Source organism: Crocodylus porosus, unplaced genomic scaffold, assembly GCF_001723895.1.
Source record: "Crocodylus porosus isolate Cpor-Errol unplaced genomic scaffold, CroPor_comp1, whole genome shotgun sequence".
Lineage (NCBI taxonomy): Eukaryota > Metazoa > Chordata > Crocodylia > Crocodylidae > Crocodylus > Crocodylus porosus.
In genome coordinates this window covers 170,995,718-171,001,089 of record NW_017728906.1, presented here as the reverse complement: position 1 = coordinate 171,001,089, position 5,372 = coordinate 170,995,718, and the positions used below count along the sequence as shown (strand labels likewise).

The window sequence follows — 5,372 nt, the reverse complement described above, 5'->3', positions numbered from 1 at the left end:
CTATGCTGAGGATCTAATGAAGGGGTTCCAAATTTGAAACAGCAGTTTTGCATCATGAAACAACGAAAAAATATCTATCTAACCTCCTTTCTTCTCTGGTGTTATAAAATAGTGAGAATAAACACTCCTGTCCCTACACCTTTTTCCTTGATTGTGCTTGTAAAAGGGAGTCAACCTCCTTTCTCCTTCAGATTTCTATGAAAACGGTCCTTGGACAGGTGAGGAATTGAAATTGAATAGGATAGTTCTTGTCCACAACTCTCAAGGATTCCCTAACTCTTAGGTAAGCCTAGCTCAAGAAGCTAGAAAATAATTGCTGAAAGGCAGTGGGTGTGATGATAAAGATACCTAAGTGATCCAAACAGGCTTCTGGCATGAGCACCCAACCTTTTGCCTAGCTGAGGTGCCTAGCTGTTTGGTTGCCAGGAGGCAGAAGGTCACTCTTGGTAGAATTTCCTCCTTGAGGGCTCTGAAGATCTTGGACTTTGCCTGTATAGGAACACCAGGCAAAGTTGATTAGCCTCAGCCAAATATTCACATTGATTTCACATAAGTTAACATGCATTAAATACTCATTGGAAGTTTTCATCCTGGTGCAATGACCTTTGATCACTTGTAGTTTAATTTCCAGGGAAGCTCAAAAGCTTGTTCACAATTATGCAGTAGAGATCTGGCTTGGAAATTGAGCTCTGGTGCAAATATTTGCCATGCTGAGGATTTTATTGTTTTGGAAGAATTTATATTAAGTTCCCCAGGAGGCTCTAGATTTTTCTGTCCGTTACAATTAGAGACCTTCCTTGTGTTCCCTTCATGCTGATGGCCTATTCATTGCTATTCTGTCTTTGATAGCACAGATTGAGGCCTTTATGCTACTAATTTCACCAATGCTTCCCCACACCACCTCTTGAAAATTCAAAATAAATGTTTAGGATGACTAATTGTTATTTAGAGTGCAACACTGCTTCATTGTAGTTCATTAAGCTTCAAGCAGTGGCTCTCATCACATATCCCATCAGGAATGTGACTAAAGCAAAACCCAAGATGTCTCACTCCAAGCCAAGCTCATAATGCTAGACCACAAGACTTACTTGTTGCCCCATTTATTACAAAAAGGATTTTTCTTGCTAGGCATATGAAAAAAATTAGTCTGAATAGCTTGGCTGAGATTAGCAATTGGTGTATACCCAATAATTGGCCTTCAGTTTTATGGCCTGTGGAATCTCTAGGAAAGAAGTCATCGTGTGTTTGAGGTACAACTGTCTCTCATTGGTGGAAAGAGACTCTCTGCACTATTCTTGGCTCCTAAAACTTGTTTTATTTTTTAAAAACATGTAAGGTTTAGTTTTAATCAGAACAAATCTGATTTTAGATTTTGCTGCCCTTGAAAGCTACAGAGTGTACATATGCGGTATGTGGTACCATAGACACATCTGTGGCACCACATACTGCACATGCAGGCATTCCCTGCGCTGCTACCTAGAAGCGCTAGCTGGGGGAGGGGTCTATTGACCCAGGGAGATCCCAGGGTCAAGAAAAGCCATGCCAAAAAAAAGCAGGGTGGTGCACGTGGTGGTACTGTGTGCTGCCTAAAATCAGAGCCTGGCCAGCCATTGCCACTCAGGCTGCCAGCCAGGCTTCCAGCTGTAGAAGTGCCATGGCTGCAGCTCCCCCAAGATCCGAGATAAGGCTGCTGGGGTCAGCACAGCTGCTGGCCCCAGCCTCCCCTACCCCACCAGGATAACCTGCTGCACACCCACATTCACCAGGGACAAGTAGTAGCGACACACCATGTGTGTCAAATGTCTGCAATCATATAGTTTGTGTTCATGCAGCCAAAGGTTGCATCTGAGAAATCCTCCATTTTTAATGCTTGAAAGGGAGTTGCCTTGACATGAATGGATTTCTTGGAAAGCACCAGCATGTGATATACAAGAGGAGCTCTGAAGGTTGCTCTCCTGCCCCCACATGCAGTTTAGGTGGTGCCTGTATGGAACTTCCCTAGGCAGTTTACAGAGGAAAGGGAGAGCAGCATTCACTGCACAGTCAAGGAGGGGCGCTGGCACAAATGCTTCAGCCCTGGAACTAGTTTGGAAGACAACAACCTGAAAGGTGGCCCATCTAGCAGCCACATAGGTACCGTACAGGCATGGACAGAAGTCATTTTGAAACATTCCCAAGTAATGGCCTTGGAAATGTCTCAGAAAGAAATTGTTTCAGCAGCAGGGCATATGTGCAGTCCTGTTAGTGACCCCGATGAAACACTTCGAAGTTGCTGGAACTGCCATGCGTCCATGGCTCTGCAGCCAGGCAGCGCTACAAGGGCTGCTGCAGACTGCTGCTCCACTCCCTTTTCATGCCACGGGGGTTACACCTCTCCCCCTGCTCTTCTCTTTAAGGTTCAACTGCCCCCCCTGCTCCTACTCTCACTGCCAGGATTCTGACTTTCCAGGCCCAAATCCCCTAAACCTTTTCTTCTTCCCCTCTCATAGGAGCAGAGAGGTAAAGAGGTTTGGGGCTGGAGAACCCAGCACTGATAGTGTTGGGTCCCCTAAGTACTGGAGTGCTTAGGACTAGGAAGTGGGACCTAGTAGCTACACAGGCTGTCAAGTCAGCTTGCCACACTGTCCATTGCTTTCACCCTTTCCCATGGGGGAAGAAAGAGTGGACTACTGTGGGACACTGGAGGACATATGCGTCCCAATGCAAAATACTTCAATAGTTCCTCATTTCAAAAGTTCCTGTTCCGAAGCACTTCAGCTCTGGAAATATTTCAAAGGGCGTCTGTTTCTATGCCTCATTGAAGTTTTAAAGACATTTGGAATGTTTCAAATGATTATTTTGTCCACACCCTAAAAGTGAACCAGTAACACTTAGGGCTGCGCTCAGTAAATCATGAGTCACCATAAACACAGAAGGGAGATTTCTAACTTACCCTTCTACTTTCACAGGACTGCAGCTTTCTAGGAAGCGCAATCCTCACATTCCTTGGATCTGATATCAGATTGCCCACCATATTCCTTAAGACTTAATATGGGAGTCAGCTTGCATTGTATGGACCGCATTCTGGCTCCCATATTAAGAACTCCAAATCTGTAAAACTAAGCTGGCTCTTTGGTACAAGACCTAGTCAGTGACACAGCAACATGAGGGAATGAACTTCCTGGTGCTCCCTGTGCTTAGTCTCCATGGTTGCTATGTCATTTCTTTGTAAATACTTCCTGTTGTGCAAGCCTAAATTAGAGATTACTGGCTTCTAACCCCATTCAAGGGGCACAGCCTCTACTACCCCATCATAGCCTGTTAGGTCTGTGCTGGTTTGCACTAACACTGTGTTATTGCTTTGGGTGAGGAATTTGCTTTTATACTCTTTCTGCTTTCATTCTGTTGGGAAGATCCTGACAGTTCTCTATATTGCTCCTATTCCTGGTGTCTTCTATATTAAGCAAGCTAATAGTTTAGGCTCCTGCTGCATTTCCTCCTATGGCTATCCCAATATGCCAGGTGTCTGTTACTGCTATGCGGCAGTCTTTCGTCTCATCACTGCTACTGTTTTGAATCAATAGATGATCTCAGTCCTAACCCAGCTAGGATGGCCACACCTTTGCATAATGCTTTGGAGGTGGGGGAGCTGCATCTGACATTCTATTGCATTACATTTGTGTACAGGCTGTTTCTCCATGGGGCTGCAGAGATGATGCCTTGTAAGGAGCATGATGTGGTTCTCTTGCCTGTCTTCCTTTGTGCAAACCTATTTGCCAATGGAAGGGTGTGTGCAAGGACCCAGCACTGCCAGGCAGGAGTCCCTCTTCCTTTGTTTTGTCTTTACCATTAGTGTCCTGACTGTTTTTACTGCTGGTGCCATCTTCAGAATTGGCATGCAGAAACCTCCTCTTGGTGCAGTGTACTGAAATCCCTTATCTAAAAAAAGCATGTCAGGCACACCATACATCACAGAAACTGGACTACAATCTACTGTAACCACAGTTTCTGCAAGTAGACGTGAACAAGTCTGTTCCAACCTTTTATTTGGCAATGGGTTGAGAAGGCGATTTGGGAGCGGGGTTAAAGGGTCTGGGGGCACAGGTGGTGTTCTCGTCAATCCTCCCAGTCTTGGGCTATGGGCTGAGGAGGGAGAGGAGGATCCACATAGTCAACCGAAGACTGCGGTGCTAGTGTCATCGGGAAGGCTTTGGCTTCAATGACCACAGCCAGCTCTTTGGCGAGAGAGGCAGAGAGCTGCAGGGAAGAGATGGCCTCCACCTCTCTTCTCTGGGGAGGAGGCTCTTCTCAGCCAGACTGGCTGACCTGCTCCACTGGGCTTTAAACTAAGCCCACTGAGGGACGGGGGGACTACTGCCACTGCTGGCCCGCTGAGCAACCCTTGCAAAGCCAGCAAGCCAAGGCACTTAAGGGAGCTCACCCTTGCCCCAGCCCTAGTACAGTCTGTGGGCAAGAGCCCCCAAGGGGACACTTGCGTGCCTGTACACAAATGCCAGGAGCTTGGGGAATAAGCAGGAGGAGCTTGTCCTCCTGCTCAGTGCAAAGAATTATGATGTCACTAGGGTAACGGAGACCTGGTGGGACTCCACCCATGACTGGACTTCAGGTATAGATGGCTATACCCTGTACAGGAGGGATTATGTAGATGAAAGGGGTGGAGGTGTAGCTCTCTATGTTAAGGAAAGCTACATGTCCCTGCAAGCTGATATTGGCAACCAGGGTGGACGGTTAGAGACCCTCTGGGTTAAAATTCATGGGGAACATGGCACAGGGGACACAACGGTGGGAGTCTACTACAGATCTCCCACCCAAAGTCCTGAGCTTGACCAGGAGTTTGCCCGGGAACTGGCTGAGGCCGCATGCTCCAGGACCATGGCTGTCATGGGTGACTTCAATTACCCGGACATCTCATGGAAGGATCACTCAGCAAAATCCGGGTGGTCGCAAAGCTTCCTCTCACGCGTGGATGACCTCTACCTGACTCAAGAAGTCTATGGGCCAATGAGACGCAAAGCGCTGCTCGAGCTGGTACTGGCTACGGGGGATGACCTAATCGGTGACCTAGTGATTGATGGGAAGCTGGGTGACAGTGACCATGAGCTGATCACCGTCACTGGGTGTATGCCTCCTAAGCTAAAAGGGAGGCGTACACCCAGTGGAAGAGAGGGGACATCACCAGGGATGACTATATTGCAGTTCCTCAGGGATGTAGGGGGGCAGTCAGGAAGGCCAAGGCAGAGATGGAACTGGGACTAGCTTCCTGGATTAAGGACAATAAGAAGTCCTTCTTTAAATACATAGGGGGTAAAAAGAAGGTTCTGGGTAATGTGGGGCCCCTGCAGGACATGTTAGGAAATTTGGTCATCACACCA

At 47.3% G+C, this 5,372-nt stretch overlaps 1 protein-coding gene across 2 annotated transcripts in view; it reads left to right on the top strand.

The window, feature by feature from the left end:
- Positions 1-3,217: 3,217 nt before the first annotated feature.
- Positions 3,218-5,372, top strand: part of MRPL57 (mitochondrial ribosomal protein L57) — a 27,403-nt gene continuing 25,248 nt past the window's right edge. For both annotated transcript variants that reach the window (XM_019530199.1, XM_019530198.1), the window contains exons 1-2: positions 3,218-3,223; positions 5,302-5,304. The gene's annotated coding sequence lies outside the window, so the exon portion shown is untranslated. The remainder of the gene's footprint in view (positions 3,224-5,301; positions 5,305-5,372) is intronic.